This window comes from Pinus tabuliformis, chromosome 6, assembly GCF_031772625.1.
Source record: "Pinus tabuliformis cultivar Carrire ecotype Pingquan chromosome 6, CPIR1, whole genome shotgun sequence".
Classification (NCBI taxonomy): Eukaryota; Viridiplantae; Streptophyta; class Pinopsida; order Pinales; family Pinaceae; genus Pinus; species Pinus tabuliformis.
The window spans coordinates 1,956,280,137-1,956,288,218 of record NC_142292.1 but is presented as its reverse complement, the minus strand read 5'-3'; positions in this window follow the sequence as shown (position 1 = coordinate 1,956,288,218).

Sequence of the window (8,082 nt, the reverse complement as noted above, 5' to 3'; positions counted from 1 at the left end):
TCCAGGAACAAAGCCTAGATAAAGAACAAATGAATCTGACCATATCTTGTAATGCATTGGCTGGAATTACCACTCCTCAAACCATCAAGATAGAAGGACAAATCAAGAAGAAAAAGGTAATAGTGTTGATTGATTCAGGAAGTACACACAATTTTATTCATTGTAAGGTAGCAAAAGAATTTAATTGCTTCCTATATCCAGCACCAGAGTGTCAAATGATGGTTGCAAATGTAGGAATGATAAATTACTCTGGAAAGTGCCATAATATCAAGCTATCCATGGGAGAATCTGTATTGACTAGCCCAATGTTTTCCATTCCAATGGGAGGTGTTGATGTTGTACTAGGAGTCCAATGGCTACAATCCTTGGGTACAATAGCTTTTAATTTTCAAGAACTTTTCATGAAATTCTCTAAGGAAGGAAGGGAAGTTCAATTAAGGGGTATTGCAGGGAAACCGGAAAAGATAATCAGCTCTAACTGTATGAGAAAGCTTCTAAAAAAGGAACAAAGAGGTGTAATTGCACAATTATGTTCGCTAGATGTTTCCACATTGAAATCATCTATTTCTCCAGATCTCCAAAAAGTCTTGGATAATCATTCTAATGTATTTAAGACTTCCAAAGGTCTCCCACCTATTCGTGATCATGATCATGCTATTGATCTGATTCTAGGAAGTGTTCCTCCAAACATCAAGCCATACAGATATCCCTATGCCCAAAAGAGTGAAATTGAACGCATGGTTGCAAAAATGCTAAAGGCTAGTATAATTCAACCTAGTCAAAGTTCTTTCTCTGCTCCATTAGTATTAGTGCAAAAGAAGGATGGATCATGGCGCATGTGTCCGGATTATAGGGAGCTCAACAAGCTCACTATTAAAGATAAGTTTCCCATTCCTATCATTGATGAATTACTAGATGAATTGCATGGACAATTTACCTCACCAAGTTGGATCTTCATTCAGGATATCATCAAATCAGAATGGAGACTGAAAACATTCCGAAAACACCATTTAGAAATCACGAGGGTCATTATGAATTTTTGGTCATGCCTTTTGGCCTTACTAATGCACCTTCTACATTTCAAGGTTTGATGAATTCCATTTTCAAACCCTTCCTTAGAAAATTTGTGTTAGTATTTTTTGATGATATACTAATCTACAACAAGTCTTGGAATGATCATGTTGAACATGTTGACATGGTGCTACAAATATTGGAGGAGAAACAACTATATGAAAAAATATCCAAATGTTTCTTTGGAGTATAAGAGGTGGAATATTTGGGTCATATTGTATCTCATGAAGGAGTTAGGGTAGACCCTAGCAAAATTAAAGCCATTAAGGAATGGAAAATCCCCACATCCATAAAGCATCTGCGAGGATTTCTCGGGTTGACAAGGTATTATCGCAAGTTTGTTAAGAATTATGGGAGAATAGCAGCACCTCTAACAACATTATTGAAGAAAGATGCATTTTCATGGACTCCAGAAGCAACAAAGGCCTTCGAACATCTTACAGAGGCAATGTGCCAAGCACCGGTCTTAGCTACACCGGACTTCACAAAAACCTTTATTATGGAATGTGATGCTTCAGGAAATGGAATTGGCGTTGTTTTAATGTAAGATGAAAGACCCATTGCTTTTGAAAGTCATCCAATCAAGGAAATTTTTTTACACAAAGCTATTTATGAGAAGGAAATGTTGGAAATACTAGATGCACTTAAGAAATGACGACCCTACCTAATGGGAAGACACTTCAAGGTAAAAACGGATCATGATAGCCTTAAATAATTTTCAGAACAAATATTAACCTTTGAAGAGCAACAAAAGTGGGTCACAAAGATGTTGGGTTATGACTTTGAAATCATCTACAAAAAGGGAAGCAAAATGTGGTGGCAGATGCACTCTCAAGAAAGGATGAGGATGTGGAAGCATTGTTGTGCGCCATTTTTGTTATCCAACTAGATTGGATAAACGAAGCAAGGGAGGAATAGAAGAATGATGAAGAAGTGTGGGAACTTATTCGAAAGTTACAACAAGATTCTAGTACATCTAATACATTTAGCTGAAAAAATGATTCGTTATAGTACAAAGATCACTTATACCTCTATAAGAATTCCCAATTCAAACAAAAAATTCTTATGGAATTGCACACTTCTCCCTTAGGAGGGCACTCATGATTTTTAAAAACTTACCACAGCGTTAAGAAGAAATTTTTTTGGGATGGCCTTAAATCGGATATTCAAAAGTTTGTGGCGTAATGTTTGGATTGACAACAAAATAAAGCTAAAAAAATTAAGACCGAGGGTCTATTACAACCTTTATCCATTCCAAGGCAGCGTTGGGAGGAGGTTTTAATGGATTTTATCACAAGTTTACCCAAGTCTGAGGGAAAGAATCATGGTGGTAGTTGACAGACTTACCAAGTATGCACATTTTTGTGCATTCTCACATCCATTTAAAGCCAGGTTAGTTTCTACTGCATTTATGGAAATAATTCAAAAGCTACATGGAAACCCAAAGATTATTGTAAGTGACAGGGATCCCATTTTCACTGGAAATTTTTGGACAGAATTATTTTCTTGTCTCGATACTCAGTTAGCTCATATCTCATCTTATCATCCTCAATCTCATAGGCAAATTGAGATAGTAAACAAATGTTTGGAAGGATATCTTCGTTGCTTTGTATCTGATAAACAGTCTCAATGGGTCAAATGGTTGCCTCTGGCTAAATGGTGGTATAACACTTCCTTCCATACAGCAACAAAAATGACCCCATTTACGGCACTTTATGGATATCATCCACCATCCATCACATCATATTTAAGAGAAAATTCTAAGGTTCAACCAGTGGAACATCACATCGAGCATCAACAACAAGTCCTCCAACTCTTAAAGGGTAACCTCATGTTGGCGCAGAATAGAATGAAACAATAGGCAGATCAACATCGCAATGAAAGAAGTTTTGATGTAGGTGATTGGGTATTCCTACGGCTACCCCCATGTAAACAAATGTCCCTCAAATAAGCTAAGAAGGATAATAAATTATCACCAAAGTATTATGGTCTGTACAAGGTGTTGCAAAAGATTGGTACTATGGCATACAAATTGGAGCTTCTTGCAGCTTCTCGAGTGCACCCAATTTTCCAAGTTTCATGTTTAAAGAAGGTTATAAGTGACAAGCTCCCAGTTCAAACAATATTGCCAGAACTTGATGAGGAAGGAAAAATTATATTGGAACCAAAAGCAGCCACAGGAACAAGAACTCGACAGCTATGAAATCAATTAATTTCGGAGTATCTCATCAAGTGGAAGAGCTTATCTGCTGAAGATTCCACATGGGAGGATGAGAATTTTATATAGATGCATCCGGAACTACTCAATCGTTGAGGACAACACTTTTTGGAAGGAGAGGGGCATGTTAGGTCCTTATAATACTAGTGATTACCCCATTAATATTGTAGTTGTATCCCTTATTGATATTTTTGTGCCCCTATTGTCCCCATATTGTTATTATTGTGCCCCATAGAATCCCTCTATTGTTATTTTTTTGCCTTTATATTATTATTGTGAGGTTGGCTGGGATATATTATGACTCCTTAGACTCCTATATATAGAAAGGAGGTTTTGTCATTTGAATCATCCAAGAATCATTCATTTGTGTAATGTAAAGGAGGTTGCCCCAGTGAAGAGGTTGAATTCTAAGGCGTTGATCTATCTTTTCTATCTTTTTGTGAGTTGGTTGCATAACATCCCCGACCGAACGAATTTCAACAAAATCCTCCTCCTTAAGAGAAGGTGTATGTCTTACAAAATACACTAAACCCTCAAAACACATAGACCAATAACAATAAGAAGAAAAATAACAAGAAGAATAAAGTGAAAATCTAGAATTAAAGTATCGATATCAATCCACCTAATCAAGTTGCTAATGCTAGAGAGAAACTTAATCCCATAAACCAAGATTAATATCTAATAACCCTCCCAAGCAAGGAAAGAATTCTCAAATCTAAAAAAAGTATTATTTTTCTTAGAAATGTGTGGTGTAACTAACCACTTTTTTTATAACATTACATGTCTTTAAATATAACCATGTAAATTATAAATGTATATGTTTGTGAAAATAAATTGATGGCTGGTCTAAATGGAATGGCATATGGATCCAAGTTTCTAAAAGAGAAAGCCTATCGTGTGATGTTTCATGGCCATTGAGAAATTGTTACATATTTTTTGGTCTCCCTATGGCATGCCATTAGCAAGCCCATACCAACCACCCTTAATTGATGTAATGTTTTTCCTAATAACAAACTTGACTACCCTAACAAGAATTCAAGTCAGAGTGGGAAGCTTGAGTGGAGGACAAGATCATAGCATCTCCTCTCCTTGTGAAAGATGAAGAGATGAGAGAATTTAGCCTTTCAACAATTGCGGAGGGAAGAATGGTGGAACCATATAGCAAAGGAGTACTGGGTCAAGACACTATAGAAAAGTTATGTTTTAAGCTACTCGTGTGGAAGCCAAAACAAGGGAAGAAATGCATGCCTTGAACTAGTGCTTTGTGAATTTAGATCGTGTTCCCTATTATTGCACTGAGAATCTTGGATGGTGTGTAACATTAACTGATTAATGGGGAACTTGGTGGAGGAATGGATCATTATAGTGCTTTGCTTAGGGCTATGAAGCCTCATGGTTCTTGATGTATAGCTATTAGACCACTAGGAGAGGGAAATTGGAGTCATTGTGGTGCTTTCCTTGGGATTGTGAAACCATTGAGAGAATGGACTATAGACCACTACATTGTTTTCTATGAGAGGCAGTTGTTAAATCATCAAAAGAAGTGATTCTACATCTTAGAGCTGAGATATAACTCAATTTATCTTCCATGAAGCCTTGTGTTTTAACCAAGGACAAAGCACTTTAATCACAGAGACAAGTGTAAATTGCTTGTGCATATTGTCTTATGGATTGTGATGAATTTTTCATGTTCTAAATCATGAAATACTTGTGTTTTGTAAATGTAATAAATGTCTAATCTATGAGGCTCATTTTTATGCTCATTATTGGAATGATATCTTGCCTTTTTGTTGGAGTCAGTAAATTTTTGGTATCGCACGACCGTGAAACTAGGACATGGATTGCAGATAGGACTAGGAAAAGTGCAGCATAGGACTAGCATAGTAGGTAAGGTGCGGAGAAGATGGAACTTGTGCAGAAGGATGATAGTGGCACCTTAAGGAAGAAGGATGGGTGCCAAGGTACATTGATAATTAGGATTTTGTAGAAGATGAAGGTGATCGAGGAGACCGTCGCAAGCAGATGGGTAGAGATATTTTGGAGAAGGAAGAGATGAGGTGGAGTGGAGTGGAATAGGGGAAGAGATATTTTAGAAAAATCCTAGGGAATAATTGGGTTATAAATTCAGAAAACATGGTGAAGAATTTGTTTTGAGGAGTATAATTTATTGTTAATGTGCTATTTATATCAACGAAAAAAATTGGCATGTAAATGAGGTATGTTAAATGCCATTAGTATGGATTTCATTTGGGTTTGCCTAAAACTCCAAGAAAAATTATTCAAGTTTTGTAGTTGTGGATAGGTTCTAAAATATGGCACACTTTATACCATTTTCATAAATTAACGATGCCACATGTGTTGCAAATTTACTTCTCAAAAGGAGTACCAAGTGAAGACACTAGAGAGAAGCTATGTTTTAAGCTACTTGTGTGGAGTCCAAAAGAAGGGAACAAATGCATACCTTGAACTAGTGCATTGTGAATTTAGAATGTGTTCCCTATAATTGTGTTGAGGATATTGGATGGTGTGTAACATTGATTTATTAATGAGGAGCTTGGTGGAGGAATAGATCATTGTAGTGCTTCGCTTAGGGATATGAAACCACGTGGTTCTTGCAGTATAGTTATTACCCCACCAGGATAAGGAAATTTGAGTCATTGTGGTGCTTTCCTTGGGATTGTGAAACCACCCAGAGAATGGACTACAAACCACTACATTGCTTTCTATGAGAGGCAGTTGTTAAACCATCAAAATAATTGATTCCAATTCTTAGAACTGAGATATAACTCAATTTAGCTTGCATGAAGCCTTGTGTTTTAACCAAAGAGAAAAAATAATAATCATAGAGACAAGTGTAAATTGCTTGTGCATATTATCTGATGGATTGTGATGAATTTTTCATGTTCTAAATTATGGAATACTTGTGTTTTGTAAATGTAAACAAATGTCTAAGCTATGAGACTCATTTTTATGTTGATTATTGGAATGATATCTTTCGTTTTTACAGGAGTCGAGAAAATGTTTGGTATTGCATGACCATGCAACTAGGACGTGGAGTTTAGATAGGACTAGGCAGAGTGTAGCATAGGGCTACCGCAATAGCTAAGGTGCAGAGAAGACAAAAGTTGCACAGAAGGATGATAGTGGCACCTTAAGGAATAAGGATGGGTGCCAAGGTACATTGACAATTAGGATTTTGCAGAAGATGAAGGCGATTAGGGAGATTGTGGCAAGCATATGGTTAGAGATATTTTGGACAAGGAAGACGAGAGGGAGTGGAGTGGAATAGGGGAAGAGATATTTTGGGAAAATGTTAAGGAATAATTGGGTTATAAATTTAGAAAACATGGTGCAGAATTTGTTCTAAGTATAATTTATTGTAAATGTGCTATTTATATCAACGAAAAAGAAATTGGCATGTAAATGATGTATGTTAAATGGCATTAGTATGGATTTCATTTGGGTTTTCCCAAAACTCCAAGAAAATTTATTTAGGTTTTGTAGTTGTGGATAGGTTCTAAAATATGGCACACTTTATACCATTTTCAAAAATTAATGATGCCACATGTGTTGCAGATTTATTTTTCAAAGGAGTACCGGGTGAAGATGCTAGAGAGAAGTTATGTTTTAAGCTAATTGTGTGGGGTCCAAAAGAAGGGAATAAATGCATACCTTGAACTAGTGCTTTGTGAATTTAGAATGTGTTCCCTATGATTGCGTTGAGGATATTGGACGATGTGTAACATTGATTTATTAATGAGGAGCTTGGTGGAGGAATAGATCATTGTAGTGCTTCACTTAGGGATATGAAACCACATGGTTCTTGCTGTATATTTATTACCCCACCAGGATAGGTAAATTTGAGTTATTGTGGTGCTTTCCATGGGATTGTGAAACCACCCAGAGAATGGAATACAAACCACTACATTTCTTTCTATGAGAGGCAGTTATTAAACCATCAAAATAAGTGATTCCACATCTTAAAACTGAGATATAACTCAATTTATCTTGCATGAAGCCTTGTGTTTTAACCAAAGAGAAAGCACTTTAATCATAGAGACAAGTGTAAATTACTTGTGCATATTGTCTTACGGATTGTGATGAATTTGTCATGTTCTAAATCATGCAATACTTGTGTTTTGTAAATGTAAATAAATGTCTGAGCTATGAGACTCTTTTTTATGCTGATTATTGGAATGATATCTTGCCTTTTTGCTGGAGCTGAGAAAATTTTTGGTATTGCATGACCATGCAACTAGGACGTGGAGTGCAGATAGGAATAGGTAGAGTGTAGTGTAGGCCTAGCACAGTAGGTAAGGTGCAAAGAAGATAGAAGTTGCGCAAAAGGATGATAGTGGCACCTTAACGAAGAAGGATATCTGCCATGGTACATTGACAATTAGGATTTTGTAGAAGATGAAGGCGATCAGGGAGATTGTGGCAAGTAGATGGTTAAAGATATTTTGGACAAGGAAGAGACGAGGTGGAGTGGAGCGGAATAGGGGAAGAGATATTTTTGACAAATTCTAAGGAATAATCGGGTCATAAATTTAGAAAACATGGTGAACAATTTGTTCTGAGGGGAATAATTTATTGTTAATGTGCTATTTATAGCAATGAAAAAAATGGCATGTAAATGAGGTATGTTAAATGCCATTAGTATGGATTTCATTTGGGTTTGCCAAAAACTCCAAGAAAAATTATTTAGGATTTGTAGGTGTGGATAGGTTATAAAATATCGCACACCTTATACCATTTTCAAAAATTAATGATGCCGCGTGTGTTGCAAATTT